This window comes from Papaver somniferum, chromosome 1 (assembly GCF_003573695.1).
Source record: "Papaver somniferum cultivar HN1 chromosome 1, ASM357369v1, whole genome shotgun sequence".
In the NCBI taxonomy this organism is placed as follows: domain Eukaryota; kingdom Viridiplantae; phylum Streptophyta; class Magnoliopsida; order Ranunculales; family Papaveraceae; genus Papaver; species Papaver somniferum.
This window is the reverse complement of record NC_039358.1, coordinates 227,794,251-227,812,023: the sequence shown is the minus strand read 5'-3', so window position 1 is coordinate 227,812,023 and position 17,773 is coordinate 227,794,251. Positions and strand designations below refer to the sequence as shown.

At 35.0% G+C, this 17,773-nt stretch overlaps 1 long non-coding RNA gene across 1 annotated transcript; it reads left to right on the top strand.

The window, feature by feature from the left end:
- Window positions 1-237: 237 nt before the first annotated feature.
- On the top strand, window positions 238-2,497 carry LOC113337924. Its single transcript, XR_003354515.1, has 4 exons — window positions 238-559; window positions 650-720; window positions 826-919; window positions 1,750-2,497. It is a non-coding gene; the product is annotated as an uncharacterized LOC113337924 (long non-coding RNA).
- Window positions 2,498-17,773: the final 15,276 nt, after the last annotated feature.

Here is a 17,773-nt window from a genome sequence, read left to right as displayed (position 1 = left end):
TCCCCCAAAGAAAATATTTTGCTCAAGTAAGAATTTACTACAATCAGATTTCCATGCCTCCAACCTATTTCAGGCATGCCAAGGCTCCAAGAGGTCTCTTGGATAACTGAACGGTTTTAGTAACTATGGAGTAACTTATTAAAATACAGCTGGCTACACCATGTTATAACCCGGCGGAGTCTCCCATATTTGTTTCTAGGGCTTTCGATAAAAAAAGAAAAAATGGAAATCTCTCGTTCTTCTCTTTTTCCCTAATTATCGTTTCCGTTCTTCCCTAAAATAAAGAAAGCGTAATCGAAATTGCTGATTAATGTTGGGGATTAATGATGTAATTAAGAGTTTGAATGGGTTAGGAATTGGGTTCTGAAGTTCGATTTCAAAGCAAGTTAGGAAAAGATTTGGAAACAGCTGAAGAACTGCTGCGAATTTGATTTAGCTTGGATTTCTTATTTTAGCACAATCAAATTCGTGTCATGAAGAAACCAATCACAATCAAATTCGTCACATCTTCTTCACTCTCTGGACGGCTTAAGGTGAAATTGAATTCAAGTCTTTCAAGGTAATCGTTCTGTTTTAAGTATTTCAATGTTTAATTAATCAAATTAGGAAAAGGGGTTATTAATGTCGACAAATTTTCCTTCACATCCAGGAAGAAAAGAAGTAGAATTTTAGTCGGCTGAAGAAAAAGGGATACAGACGAGGAAGTGTTGCCAAAGAAAGGTTTGTGTTCTTCTATTAACAATGATTAGCCTGGATGGAGTTGTTAATCATATTATCGCTCTAAAATTTTTGATAAAATAGTTAACGGTGTTCAGTTCAATTCAGAAGAATCGAGAATTGGGAAAATCAAATTTAAGGCTTTTGATTTGGATGAACATCAAATCTCTCGTAGAGCAAAGATTATGATTATTACGCTAAGGTAACTGATTTCCAAATCCCTCTCTATTTTATTGATTTGACTCAAATTTTTGTTGGTATTGTTAGGTCATTGATTTGTAGTGGGAACAATTTTTCTATGTCAATCTTGCATTGGAATTTTGAAAACTTTGTGCTGTGCACACTTTAATGTTTTGGAGTTGGGATTTGGGTTAATGACAAAGTTATTGGACACAGAATATGATGGGACAAGAATGTTAGGTCGCCCTTTTCAATTCAGTGTTTTAGGTGGAAATCTTGTGAGATTAACATGACAGCCACGGTCGAGTACGGCTATTTCTTTTCGTTTTTTTTTTAAGTAAAACACTATGAGATGGGTGTTGGCTTTACTGTGGATAGATGCCTGGGACTGTAGAGAGGGTAATTTGTTAGTTAAGCGATTTGTGGATTTAAAAGTATGCTAGAGATTTGAAACTGCGAATGTTACTTATAACTTATATGTTTATCATGACAAAGTTTGTTAAGTAGAGTTCTCACATCTTGTTGGAACCATATAGGCAGTCTTGGCTCATACAAACTGTACACACTGTAATTGAATATCTTAGGATTTTGATAGTGGATTTTGTTGTATTACATTAATTTAATGACAGTCAAGTGGTTAGGGAGATTTAGCTGGTTTTGTATATACTCAAGAATTTCAAGTTACAATTTCGTTCAATCTATGGACTGACCACCAAGGACGGTTAGCTTTGGTGCGAATTTGTGTTTTATTTTTCTTGTGGAATGGTGTTAGTACATGTTCTGTCTGCCCCCATATATGCTAGTATGTGTTTGTGATACCTTTTTTTTCTTTTATTTTTGAATTAAGGATAGATTAAAGCTGGATGCATGAACCCAACAAATTGAGCAAAGAACGGTCAGGTGTTAATTCCTTTATTGAGATACCAAAAAGCATCTCATAAGAAACAAAAAGGACAAGTGACTCCACGGAAGAAAAATCTTAAAACAGATTATGATTTGACATGTTTAAATGTGAGTATTACGCGATTTAAGAATGAACTATGTCTTATCGCATCGGATGCGCGACAAGTGTTCTACCTGGATGATCATAAATTTGGAGCAGACTGGAAAGTGGTTCAAAAGATGCATCACAGACATATATGAGACATACGTGGGATGTTCCTGAAATGGATGATGATGATGAAGAAGAAGATGTTTATCAACAAACTTGGGATGTAACAGTATCATCACTCATACAAGAAGATAATGTTGGAGTAGATAAACTCCGTAGAAATGATGTGGAGGCAGAGTTGGTAGATGCAGAGATTGTACTTGCAGCTGATATTGATGTGGATGATGTTCATGTCGAGGAAGAAGATGAGACATTGGTTGATTATAATGACTCGGAAGACGTGCCGGTTGACGATGATTCAGACTTAGAGGATTAGTTATTTGCATTTTATTTACTTAAAAATAGTTGTTTGGTTTGATAATTATTTTGATTAAAACAATAGCTCATAACACCGCTATTTTGAGAATAATTAGTTTAATCATTTTTAAGTAAGTAAAATGATTCAGAGGTTCTAGCCGTACTTCCGATGATTCAGAGATTGGTTATTTTTGTTGGTTGGTTGGATTTCAACGATCTTCTATGTGTCAGCTTTACTACGCAGTTCCTTTTTTCTTTTTCTTTTTTTTTTTTTCATTGTGTTTGGCATAATTTAAGGTGCTCAAACAGGGAAAATATTTTGATCCAGCACTGCTAGATCATGTTTAATCTAGCAGAATTTAAGCCAGACATTTGGGTATTTTTGTTGTCAGCAAACTCTTATGTTAACCCGAGTTATCTCTTTGGCCGGTGTTTTAGCTACCGTGTAAATTATAGGAAGAATAGTTCCTCAAATTTTCAGATGATGATGACTGCCATGAACGAGGGTTCCTACTAAAATTTAAGAAATCCTTCAATCAGATGGTCCTAAAATTTTCAGAAATCCCTCAATAACATGTTCCACAAATACGTCACTGATTAACAAAGTTTTTGGGGCTTATCGGAGTATGGAGGAGATTTTAATTTTCTAATGAATACTATCAATCTTTGCAAGGTTTATGATGAAAAGTAAGATTATTTTCTTTTGGTGGTGATCTTGCTCTTGTACTCAGGTGGAAAATATTTGGGTACCAATTAATTTCTTGAAATACTGATTGGGTATTGATTAATTTAGTCAAACAATGCGTAAGTACCCATTGGTTTTGTTACACCATAATTGGGTACTAATCAAATTGGTGAAAAAATGTATGGGTTTTGGTAGAATTTTAAAGGAGAGGCAAACAGTTCATCATCATCATCGCATTCGTGGTAGTGGTTTACCGAACGTGTTTGGTTTTGTAGATTTATGTTTACACAGGTTTATCATGTATTAAAGTTTTCATGATATATCTCACAAATTTAGGATAGATAACTATTACCTAGCTCTGATGATCAAGGATTCAAGGTTTAGAATAGAATGGAAGTTGAGGTATTGGTTCCGATGGTTCGGATCGAAGGAGAGGGAATATGAGAAGACAAAAAGAGAAAAAACTTCTTTGATTACTATTGAAAGTTGAAGAAAAACGGTATATAATGCTCATCCATATTCAGTAAAAAAAAAGAAAAAAGATCTTATACATCAATAAACATACTGTAACTAAAAGAATGGCAACACAAGTCAACTGTGAAAACAAAAAGAGATAACCGTGGTTAACCTAGGAGTTTGCGGAGGTCATAATAGCCAAAATGTCTGGTCTAGATCAAACATGATCTAGCAGCACTAGAGAAAAATCGTTCCCCTCAAACAGTTTGTGATCCTACCGAGTTTCCCCGATTAACTTGAAATGGAAAAACGTGAAATTGTTGTCCAGGAAAAGGAAGGCTGGTTGCACCAGACACACGTACTGTTATTCAATCTAGATTCACCAGGTCTATGGAGCATTAATTTTTTCAATCTTTTCTCATTGAAATATATAAAATTCACGGGTCTATGGAGCATTAATTTTTTCAATTTTTTCTCATTGAATGACGTAACCAAATGACTACTTGTACGTGTCCTCTTGTGAAAAATTACTTCGACAAGTAAATTGATTCTCTAGTTTATAAGTTTATCTAATTTATAAGTTTAAGTATTATATTCTAGTGATAAAATATATTGTTACCAAAAACTTATTCTTTAGCAACTATGTAATCTTTTATCACCATAAAGAATTCTTTGTGACAACATTTTAGTAATCACTGAAATCACAAACTGCGGTAAAGTTATAGTGTCACTGAAAATGACTAAAGAGAAAAAATCTAGTTTGTTGCAAATGTTCTTTCTTGTGATGATTAGAAATTGTTACTATATAAATATCTGCAACCAAACAAGCTGATAGTCACTAAAATAAATATAGTGTCAAACATTTAGTATCGTCACCATAAAATTAGTTAGTGACGAATAAATGTGGTCAGTATAAAGTTTTCTTTTGTAACAAATTTATATATTATCACCAAAAAGATTTTATGTCAATTTTTTAGCATCATCACAATAGACTTAAATGGTGACAAACACATATAATCACAGAAAACTTATTAGTGACTAGGCATTATTTCGTCTCTAACTAAAGTCACTAAAAAGTTATGAGTGACGAAACCCTAGTCTCGTCGCGGAAAACCTAACAACAGTGACAAAAATTATTTTGGTCACAATAACTAAGCTTTAGCAATGAAATATTCTTCGCCGCAAAAATTATTGTCACCAAAGCCATGTTTTCTTGTAGTGGAGGAATGGCAGAAACAAATCATTTCTTTTACCGCAGAAGAACTTCCTGAAGGAGAAGAGGTGCATGACAATCCATTGGTAGTAAAATTAGAAATTAATCCAAAACCTAAAGAAGATGAGGATGATGAAGCTGAAGATTCATGGGAAATCAATAGAATTCTAATTGATACTGGAAGCTCTGTGAACATCTTATTTTATCATACTTATAAAACTATGGGTGGAAGAGATGATGATATTACACCATCAACATATAAGATATATGGTTTTAATGGTACTGCTAACAAGCCAGGTTACTATGCGAATTTCATTGAAGGGAATATCTTCTGAAATCTTATTCTGTGTCGTTGATGTAGAATCACCCTACAATGCGTTAATTGGTCGACCTTGGATACATGGGATTCTAGGTGTAGCTTCAACTTTTCACCAGTGCATCAAATTCCCTCACCCCAGTGGTGTAGGAATCATAAAGGGAGATTGGGTTGAAGGAAAGTGGTGTTACGAAACTGAGATAGAATCTTGCGAAGGAAGAGCAAACAAGAAGGAAAATTGGCGACACAAAATCAAAGATACACAAAGAAGTGAGAGGTTGATGGTGGATACAATCGAAAGGAAAGGAGAAGAGATGTTGCGAAACTAATGCTAGCTCAGAATAAAAATAATGAACATACCACTACTAAGGAAGCAGTAGTAGAAAATAATAAAGAAGCAGAGGATGACAAAGGTAATAAAAACAAGAAATGTATGAATGATTAAGTTGTTGCGATACTCTCGCAATAAGAAAAATTCTCAAAAATACATTTGATTGAATGGCAAAATTGAGATTGCGAAATTCAGATACAATATGATGATTTGCGAGACTCTCGCAGAGATAATGAATTTTACAGAAAGTAATCAGAGAAAAATGACAAAAGAGAAAGAGGCAAACCTTTATGGCGTACACCCTAGTTCGCGAATACAATTCGCAAGAGGCAAATGTAAGACCTAAAGTACGTCATATAAGGGGGTACGTATTGCATGACTCAGGGAAATGCTACACCGCCACCGGAACCTAAGTCATGGAGATTTTGGGTCAATGAAGCCCATCCGGGAGAGGCACCTTGGATTCTCAGCTTAAGCATATGACTTAGGTTGGGCGACTAAGGTAATAAGGACTCTCCCAAGGAGTGCATATCTGATCAAGGAGCCTAGGTACACGGTTGAGTCAAGAGTGCCAGAGACGTTTGAAGCGTACTTTTCCATTCTTGACAAGTCTTGGCTTATACTGCACTCGGCCTGAAGAAAACCCCACTTAGGGTGCAGTCTCGTAACCATAAGCCCTATAGGTAAAAGGGATAAGAGACTATGAAAATAACTGGTTGTTGTTAAGACTGGATGGGAGGAGCTAACCTTGTATAGTAGAAGTACGCCTCCTTGAAGGGGAAACCAGGGGGGAGATAAGGGCGGCACCCTCCATTAGGGAGCTGACAAGTGTCTTAAGACGCAAATGTCATGAGGCTTTTTATTCGCAAGGATATTAAGGCTTGTCATATTTGTACAACAATTCTGAAGAGGCAATAATACAAAAGAAAAGGATAAGACGAGATCAATTGGATTTCGCATGAAAGTGCGAAGACGTCCTGCGATTTCGTCGCAAGACGGCAATGTCATGGGGCTTCATTTTCGCAAGAATATTTAGGAATTTCATATTGTCGCAACATTCCTGAAGAGGCCATAATACAAAAGAAAAAGTTCAGGCAAGATCAATGGGTTTTTGCATGAAAGTGCAACGACGTCCTGCGATTTTGTCGCAATGACAAGAGGTGGCCTAATAAGACCTTTAATTAAGAAGGAAAAATAAGACCACACAGGAATGAGATTTTGAAAAGAAACAAAATTCACTTCTCATAAGATTGCGAAGTTATACAATAAGAATTTTTTTATGAAATCTCTCATTTGGATTCAAATAACAGAGGCAAGTATGGGAATGTATGAAATTAGAAAATGTTATTTGTCTTCATATGAGAGATTTACTCAAAGATTCAAGAATTAATGATTATATTGATTAACTATATTGCAAAGAAGAATTGTTTTAATTAATGCAGGTTAAAATGAAAGAAACACAAATATACAGAAAGAAGAAATAAATGTACAAGTATTACAAAGAATCAAATAAAGAAGTAAAGACTATTTCTTGGTTAATCCTTCATTATCTTCATCAGACTTGTTTCCTTCTTTGTCTGCGTCAGAATCTTCATCACCATCAGAACTTCCATCACTATCAGATTCTTCATCGTCAGCTTCGCTATCGGAGATAATCAAACTGGGAGTATTCTGTGGGATTTCTTCCAAGAGACAAGGATAATCAGAATGTGGGATATTATGATCGTCACAAACCATTTGGATAGTTTGATTGCAAAAATGCATAGCATCATTCTTAAAATTCGCAACAGTGATCTTGATTTGATTCTTTAATCTAGAATACTTGTCCTTGCGAGAAGAAAGATTCTTTGCGAGTTCCTCCTTTTCAGCTTCAAGTTCTTCAATCTTTTCACGATATCTATTTTCAGAATCTGCGAAAAAAAGACAATCAATTATTAACTTGATGAGAATTCATAAGAAGCAAAAGATTAGTAAAGAAGAGCAGTTAGTAACCTTCTCTGTCAGAAATCATATCTCTAATCAAGGATGTATGCTCAACTTGGAGACTATCATTTACACCTAAATATTTTCTAGCATCATCTAAGATTTTCGCAGCCCAAACAAATTCATCCTCACTACTTATAAGAAGACGAGAACGAATTTGATTTTCCCTTTCGCAGAGTTCGATATTCTTGCGGTTAGCTTCATCTCGTTCTAGTTGAACTTCAAGAAGAGCCTCTTGGAATTTCGCCTAAGACTTGGCACCTTGATCAGAGATGCGATCCTTATCATCTATGAGACCGCTAATTTTGGTTCTTAACTCATTGGTTTTCTATTTAGAATCAAGAAGGAGACGTTTAAATCGGTTGGCTAAGCTTAAACTAGATCTGTGATCAATTTCTAAGAGGCGAAATTTAGATCTAAGCTCATTTAGAGAAAGAGATGAAATTCTATCATTTGAGAAGCTATTTAAGGAATTGTTAAGACGTTCAAGAAGGGTATCATTATCCAAGGCATTAGGAAATGAACGAAGAAGGGTAGCTTCATCAGAAAGACCATAAATGTCTGCAAAAATGATCATTTAAATAAGATAAAACAACAGGATGAATGAATATAGGGAAAAAATAAAAGTAACTTACCGTAAAGTTGATTATTAGCTTGCTGAAGACAAGAAATTTTGTTCTTATACGAAGAAGAATCAATTTCTAATTGTCTATTTTCTCGCGAAGACCTTTAACTTGAGCTTCTAATTCTTTATTCTTTTTGCGAAATTGAAGATTCTTCTTTTCAAGATTTTCACGTCTTCTCTCTAGATCTGAGGAAACAACAAAAGAAGCTTTTCCAGCCTGCGAAAAAATAAAAAAAAATATTAATATAGAAAGAAATTTTTAGTTATAACAATGAATAAGTAAAAGGATAAAAGTATACCAGACTATTGAGAGAATGCAAGAAATCGGGAGTCACTGATCTAGAAACTCCACGAAGAGATCTATCACCATCCAGTAAAGGGACATCGCAAAGGGTAGCGAGAGCTTTGCAGGTATTTGCGAATTGGTTATCTCCCATTCCTTGTAGAGAATCAGAAAAGAGGCCAGAGAGCTTAGCCATAGAAGATTCAGGTGGAGAATCTTCACTTGCAGCAAGATCATCGTTGTCCTCATCACCCTTGTCACTTTCGGAATTTTCGTGAGGAAGAATATTTGAAGGAGAAGAAGAACGAACTTTCCTTTTCTTTGGAGGAGGACCAGTTGATTTTTCCCTGCGAAGAGCACCTTTACCTTTATCACCAATCTTCGCAACATCGGCAGATTCTTCTACTTCAGCAATAATCTTCACACACAGATAGAAATAAGAAATGGAAGTATGGAAGTAACAGTATACTGTTTAAAATCATAAGAGAAAATTTCTTACCTCATCTGTGTATGATCGAAGAGCTAACAGAGTACTAGAATTCCCAGTCCTGTTATAACTATCTTTCAGTTTTTGGATCTGTGGAATGTCGCAAGAGTTAGCGAACAGAAATCAATAAAGAATATAAATTGAGTTAAATGGGAAGAAACATACCTCTTTCTCTTTCTCGGGCCAAGTGAAAACCCAAGGTTGATAAGCAGCGAGATTCGCAGGAAGAACATTTGACCTAGCAATGTAGGGTCCTTTTAGCATTAAAGGAAAAACACACCATTTATCATCTTTGGATTGGCGAGGAGTTCTGTTCTTGCCGGAATGCCAGTCAATATATTGCATGAGAATTTTGGCTTCGTCAATATTATCTTTTCTTTTTAAGTGAATACCCCAGCGAGTATTCTCTTTCTTCATGGAGATGAGTTCATAATTCTCAAAGAAATTCGTTACTGTATATATTTCTCAGCAACTATCTCTAGGATTGCGAATTTAAGATCCCTAAGTTCTTTGGAATACAAAGATCCTCTGCCAGCACCACGATTAGCGAAATCTAGCATCAGACAGATGCAATCCCCACTTAGTTGGAAGATAGCTCGCGAAAATCCCGAGTAAGCGAGAATTTCATAAAATAAAGGAAGTTCTGGGTTATAAAGAGGAATAGGTAGACCAGCGAGAATCTGACCTAGCGAAATTATGATTGATTGATCATCACAATACTAATCAGAGAAAAGTTTGACAAAAAGAATTGATTTGGCATTTTCACCAGGAATGGTGGAGAGTGTGAAACCTTTATCAGCAAGATCTTTTTGGACATCTTGTAAATTATTCTCATATATATGACCACTTGGAGCCATATTTGAATAGAGAGTATGGAAATGAATAAAAAATAAGAGGATTGGAAGAGGAAAAAATTACAGCAGCAGAACTTGCAGAAGAATAATAGAGTTGCAGAGACGAGAGAATAAAAATAGAAGAGAAAGTAAAAAGAAAAGTGGAAAGAAGAGTAAGAAGAATATATAAAGGAGATTTTTTACTCGAAGAAATAAACACCATTAAGACGAAGAGACGTGAGCGGTTGAAAAGTAGCGGTTACATAAGACGTGTCAAGAAATAAATGGAAGAAAGAATACATGTGATAAATGCAAAATATGAAAAGATGAACAGTTGCGGCATTTCTCATATCATTCTCTACTTCGCAGAAAAGATATGAGAAGAGGCAAGATGTATGATCAGAAACTCGCAACGATAATGTTTCAGCGAAATTACCAATGACATAGCACAACAGCGTCGCAGAACAATTTCGGAAATGATAAAATAAATGACGTCAGTTAAGATCACGAGAAAGATATGATAATCTTGCGAAAATTATAGAGTTTGCGAAATTAACATTTGTAAGGTTGTGAGAATGTCGCAGACCATACCCGAAAATAAAGGACAGATTAGCTGTCATCCACCATGTATTTTCCTATAAATAGCCGTTCGAGTTGTAAAGAGGGAGAGAGATCTTTTTTGGGTAAGAAACAAGTAAATAGGAGAGAGAAAGTCTAGAGCAGAGATCATTCTTGATTTCTTTATCTTTTCTTGTAAGAACATTCAGATATCGATAAATAAAATTAAAAGTATAAACCTAAAAATGAGTTGATTAATTGTGAGATCATATGAGGGGTGTAGTGTAGGATTTCCTGCAACTACATTATGAATGATTAGTGGAGTACGAGCATCTAATAAATACTTTTGAGAATACATATACATACACTTTTAGAAATGTTATCTCGACAGCTTGCTTTGAAGCAACTATTTATTCCGCATGGACAATAACTAACCCTTGAATTCTCATGACTCCATGCCCATCTCTCACTGTAAAATTGAGAAAAAAAGGAGGTGTGAGACGTTTTCTATAACATCTAAACCATCACTTTTAAGTTCTGAACCTTAAACTGATCGAGCATGTCTTCAAAGAGAGTAAGCATAGCTTACTAATTACGATTACAAGATCATCATAACTAGAGGTCACTCCATCAAACTGGATTAGAACATGTAGATGCAAACACCTCCAACACCATCGCCATCACTAACACCACCAACTCCGGCAAATCCTCCCAACAATTAATTTAACTGCACTCGACTAAGAACATTGCTTATAACTACACAAAATGCATCTACTTCTGGTCCTGAGTTGAATGATCCATCGGCCATGAATTTACTCTCAAGAACTTCAATTAGACTTAACTTTAATTCATATCCAAACCGAGACCTTTCCCCAATCGAAAAACAGTTAACAACATTTCGGAAGAGAACCCATTGTGGATTCCAGAGAATACCGTAATTTCCAGCGATCGATCCATGCGTTTAATCTTTCATGAAGTCCAATTAACCCATCAATTTAGACCCATTTGCTTTTCACAACAACAAAGTCTGTGGTGACCATCTCCAAAATTGCTACAATAGGTCTTTGCGGCCAAGAATACAGCTGCTGCTTGAAACCCATTGTAGCTAAAGGAAAACATATAACTACACCCTTATGATCTTATGTAAATGAATCAGCACTAAGTGTTAGTGCCCTTCTCGGTTGAACTCGCAAGCGTTGCTATCTCAAGGTTGTTTGTCAAGTTTAGTTGATCAAAACTACATACTTGATTTCTAGTCTACTTACAGTTATGTCTCGAATTAGGATAGAAGTGTGTAGTTGAGCATTAGACTTCACGGCGTTCACCAATTAAAGAAGAAGATCTACTGAAGATCTTGGAGGAACTTCATCGACAAAAGGAATGTGGAGACTAAAACTTATATATCACTCAGAAGTTTATTCAATTCCATCTACTAATGAGACTAAGTCGTATAACTATATAGACTTTGTTCTATACACATTTGAAATTTCGAATCGAGCTTATCTCGTTTATATGTTTCTCGAAATACAAGTTTAAATCTTAGAAAGCTTCATCATCTACTTGACAAGTTTAGTTGTAAACAATTCGTTGTTGGAAACTAAATATTAAGTCAAGATGATCATGTGAAAATTACCTTGAACATCTTACATGATTTGTGTGAGACAATCATTTGATGTTAACTTGGAAAGTTTCGTATTGATTAATTAATCATTTGAAAATTACTTGAAGCTAGTGGTATGTGTAAGATTACCATTGTTGTATTCTAAGGATATTGTTTCAATGATTGATTGAGAGTTTTAGAACTACTACCTATGTCTGAATATAGCACAGTAAGCGTACCTAGTATGCGAACTGTCAATACCTATTTCAGGTCCGGAACTCTTGTTGCGAACTGTGTTGCGAACGGGTTTACCTGTGATAGGTCCGGAACTTTGGTTTACAAACAGTGTTTGTGAACGTAAAGACTAGGCAAGGTCCGGAACTGTGGTTCACATACTCAGTTTGCGAACTCAGTGGTAAGGTTCTAAAATCGATAAGTATTACAACTCATACTCATGAACTCAGGTTTGTTTGCGAACTCAGTTTGCGAACTAAATTCCCTGGAACTTTAATGAATTAAGGTATGCGAACTTTCTTTGCAAACCGTGGTATTATGTTCATGAATTGGTTCTTGTATAAGTACTTTGTTCAATTAAAAACCAAATCGAATATGATTCAAATTTGTTCATGGATATTTCTATGAGATAGTGACCATTTGAACAACTCTCTCAAAGCACATTTAAATTCATTTGATTATCTATCATGATGGATTATTATCATATTTGATCTAAAAGTGTTAGATGAATATGGCTAAGCTAAAAGTGTTCATATTGAAAAACCGGGGGTTTAACAACCACACCCAATATTTCGTTTAGGAAATATGTATTGACTAACTCCAATATATTTCCAAGAGAATCAAATAGACAGTCAGAATCAATCAAGGAAAATACATCCAAGAGTTATATCTCAATTTCTCAAATCAATCAGCAACCGAACAGATAAAAATCTGTGAGCCGGATCAATATGAGAAATAACTTGGATGGTACTAAAGACCAATATCCAAGTGTCAATCAATTTATATCAACAACCATAGGTTGGATTATCTAATTGATTGAACTATGCACAACCTGTGATATTTCAATTATATAAAAATATAATGCGGAAAAGAAATAATACAGACACCAGAAACTTTGTTAACGAGGAAAACGCAAATGCATAAAAATTCCGGGACCTAGTCCAGATTTGAAAACCACACTGTATTAATCCGCTACAGACTCTAGCCTACTACCAATTAACTTCGGACTGGAATGTAGTTGAGTCGTAACCAATCTCACACTGATTAAGGTATAGTCGCGTTCCTTATGCCTCTTGAACCACGCCGGTTTCTGCGCACTTGATTCCCTTATATAGCCTTCAAATCAGGATTTGCAATCAATGCTACCTTGGAAACAAAGAATTCAATATTCACCGTTAGATAAACCTGATTAGAGTCCAGCTAATATCTTTCAACCGTTAGATCGAACTTATCTTGTTATACACAAATGAAATGTGACTTCATTAGTAAGAGTAACCATACCCAAACGTGTGCACATATTTGGATCAACAATAGTTAACCGAAGTTAGCCATATGAACACTTTCATATCAACCTTGTTCATCTTAATCATAACTAATTCCAATGACTCAAGTGAAACTAGTTATGGAGTTGTTTAATTGTTTATATTCTCATAGAAGTATACAAGACACAATTGATGAAAAATCGATTTTGATTCACTTGAATCAATTCATGAACATTATAGCCACGGTTTTCAAAAGATTGCATTCCGTAATCTATAAATATATTTGCTCATGAACAAACAAATTTTAGAACTTAACCCACTCAAGTATGAAACCGGTATGCATACTTAGAGTTCCGGACTTGGTCTGCGTTTGCAGTATACGAACGGGTACGCATACTGTCGTACGTGACCAACCTAAGTTGAATTCTCGGACTTGAACTTCTCAGCCGATGCACATACGGGTATGCATACTATGGTTCCCAGACTTCAACTATCAAACCAGTGCGCATACGGGTATGCATACTATGGTTCCTGGACTTTGAATAACTTGGAACGGTTAGCATACAAGTACGCTTACTGTGCTATATCCAATCAATGGTTAATCGTTCGAAACTCCATATTAATCATTGAAACATTCTTGGAAGACGAGAATAGCTGTCTTACACAAACTATTAGCTTCAAAGTAATTTTCAAGTGATCAATAGATCAATACGAAACATTCCGAGTCTAAATCAAATGACTGTCTCACACAAATCATGTAAGATGTTACCAGGCGATTTTTACATGATCATCTTTTGACTCTCGTCAAGAATAAAGATGAACTTGGTTAAAGCGAAAGCTTACCAACACATATTTCGAGAAATATGTAAGCGAGTTAAACTCAGCTCGAAATATCAAATGTGTATAATGTAAAGTCTATATAGTTATACGACTTTTATCTCAATATGAGATATAATAGAAATAGAATTCTGAGTGATAGATGAGTTTAAGTCTCCACATACCTTTTGTTGATGAAGTTCAACAAGATCCCCTTAGTAGTTCTTCATCTTCAATCGATGAACGTCGTGAAGTCTAAAGCTTAACTATACATTCTATCCTAATTCGAGATATAGCTATAAGTAGACCAGGAATCAAGACTTATAGTTTTGGCAACTAAACTTGACAAACAAGCTTGAGATAGCAACGCTTGGGAGTTCGACCGAGCAGTGCTCTAACAATCTCCCCCATTGTCAAATTTATGGAAAAACTATCAATACATATAGATTACAAAATATATAAACTTTGTAGCTTCTCATCCAAATGCTTGATTTCCTTGGTTCCTCAACATTACTCGAAATCTTCGTCATTTCCAAGTACTCTAATGATTATGAACGTGTTCAACTCAGCATCATAGTTGTTGAAGATCCGTATCCATAACAATAAGAAAACCATTGTTCTCAATTATTGTTATACTGTGTCATATTACACAGCATCAAATTCCAATTGTATCACAACTTTGACAATAATACTATGGTGATATGTGTCACTCCCCCTAGTCAATACTTCATCTCATAATGAAAACCACTCCCCCTTACATATTGATTCGTAAACCATATAAATTTGTAGTGTGAACTACAAATTAATTCTCCCCCTTTTTGTCAATATAAATTGGCAAAGGTACGAAAACTAGTGGGATCATAATGAAATTCTCATAGAGATACTTCATGACTAAAAGAGAATATATTAACTTTGTTTCGATGATTTCACATAGTCGACACTTAGTGTATTCATCAAGGAGTTTATAAAGATATAAGAAAACTCCTACAATATTCCACAGCCATACTCCCCACAAAGATTTGGAAATTAAGCACAAGTTTAATTAAGAACTCTCCCCCATAAAATGTCATTCCCGAAAGGAACAACAAGAGCGACCTTACTTTCACAAGAAAAGAAGGATCTCTTTGGACATTAACAAATCACATGAAACATGAAGTTTGTATCCAGAAAACTCAATTAAATTAATCATAAGAAAACCTATGATTAATTTAGTCGGGAATGCTCAACATAAGAGAACTTACGGAGCCATACAGTACTTTTACATAGAAATTGATCAGGGAAAGACCAATGCTGCGAAATATTCAAAGATTCATTCTATATTTCATCAATATTTGTATAATGATATCATAGACTTAATCTTTGCAATAAAAAGTTCATCCTATATTCCATTAATATTTGCAGACATAATAGGTTTAACTTTTGACATATATGGGACAATCATAGTCCAAGGACGCAAACACACATACCCCATAACAATTTTTGCAATATATTAAACCAATAAAGATTAATACTGCAAAATCATCTTCCAAATAAAATTTAGAATTTAAATAAATAAATCTAAAAACATTGCAAGATGAAAATCGTTGGAAATAGCAATGTGTAATCACAATATAGGCTATTCCAAACCCTAGTTATCCTTCTTAAAACACAAGAATAAATTCTCATAAGAAGTTTCCTAAACAAAAAGAAATATAACTCCTAAGAAGAAACACAACCGAAGGTCTTCAAACAAAACCAGCAGCCAGAGATCGAACATAAACAAGTTCACCAATTGCTTTCTTCAGTTCGTTTTTCAGAAATTCAAGATTATTTAGTGCAATTTCAAGTTGTCCACGTACGACCCCAAAATCTCGAAGAAGATTTCCCACGATAATATTTGAAATGGAAGTTTGTTTTCATGATCAACGACATGATAACAAGTTATGAAAATAGGGTTCTCGTGAAACTCAATAACCTTGCCCTTTTCAACTTTGTCTTCCTTTTTGCATCCATCCATTGTGCACACCACAAAAATTCAAGAGAACTCTTGAAGTTACGGAAAGTGTATGTATCAGGAGAAGAGGAAAACCATGATACATACATAAGAGTGCTTCATAGGGAAACCCTAGGGTTACTCGTTTACGTTCGTTAAGGGTCGGGTGAACAAACAACCGTGATTATGAGCCAGGCTCAAAAACCAAGAAGCCAATGAAGCCTTTTTAAAAATATGTTTTGATAAAAACATATTCTAATGAAAGAACAACTTAGCTCAGAAGTGAGCACATGGTAATTGTTGAAATGAACAAATCAACTGTCATTAGGAAGAAAAACAAGGGTTTTCAAGGTAAACAACAAAGAGAATATTCTCAAGATTTATTGATCAAATATCTTACATTAAGTAACAATAAATCGGAGCAAGGCTCAACAGTAAGATGATCATTTTATGCTTAAATCGAAAAACGAATACAACCAAGACCACATTTTCAAGAAGAAAAACTTCTTGAGAATTATGAGCATCCTCACCTGGTCTCAAAGAGGATGCTCACTTGAAAGCAGTCAAGTTGTAATTTTACGAGCATATAGCTCATCAAGGATATTGACTTTTTCCCTTTTTCTTTCCTAAAAATCTTCAGAAAAGTCAATAGAGTTAGTATCAAGAGAATTAACAAGAGAAGGACAAGAGGTACCTGAGTTGATGCCTTCCTTGCCTTGTTAATGTTGCGCTTGAGTCTGTTTATACTGGTATTTAGTTCCGAAACACGATTATTGATATGAATATGCTCAGGAACAAATGACGCTTTTGATCCATCACTTCCTCTAGTCTCCGAAGAAAAGTTCAAAGAAGTTTTCTTGCTCATTGGATCAATGAGACAGTCATTGGTCCGTATAACACAATTCTTTTTACAATTGTAGAAAGCCCTTGTGTTATCTTTACATGAAAGACTTGGATCATCACAACACTTTTCTTGTCTAAGAGTTGGACAATTAGGACCAGTAATATGAGAAATTGGTTTGATTACTTCCTTAGACATTCAGATAAGAATGTTATGAAGTTTTTCATTCCGCAAACGAAAATGAGATCTCCAATCTCAAGATGACCCTTGTTTCCAAAGTAATAACATCTGCATGAAGAGTTATTAACTTTTCTCATATGACTAGTTTTAGGAGGGAGACTACCTTTTTTTGTTAAAACTTCTGTTGCCAAAGGTAAAGTTCACTTTTTCCATCAGTGGAACTCTTATGCTGGAGGTTGTCATTAGCTCAGACAAAATTGACCACACCACAGCTTGGAGCGTCTATTCCTTCATATCCCAAACCTCGTATATCACGATGTTTCTTACATGCTCCCAGCATAGTGGATAATTTCGTCGAGCTAGCATTGAACTTTTTCAAGTTCTCCTCCAATGATTTGACCTTATCAAGAGCAGCTTTTAGGTCAGTCTCTAATTGTTTTTAGCGAGAAAAACGATTTCTCTGTCACTAAAACAATTTTGTTGAGAGTCATATCTTGCTTCAGATTCAGCAAGTTCTTCTTTCAACTTAAAGAGATTAATTTTGACGAAGACTTTCACATTCGTAATTCTTTGAACGCACATCTTCTTCACGATCTTTAAGAAGGGATTGTAAGAGATTATATCCAGAATCATAACCTTTAAAGAGCTTTGTCATTTTCTTGTTTTCTAGAAGAACAGAGTCAGAAACTCTACTAAACAAGATGTTGACTTCTTTTTCTTTATGAGATGGCCAAAAAGCCTAATATATTGAGAGACTTCCTCATTAACATCGTATCCATCGTCTGAATCACTT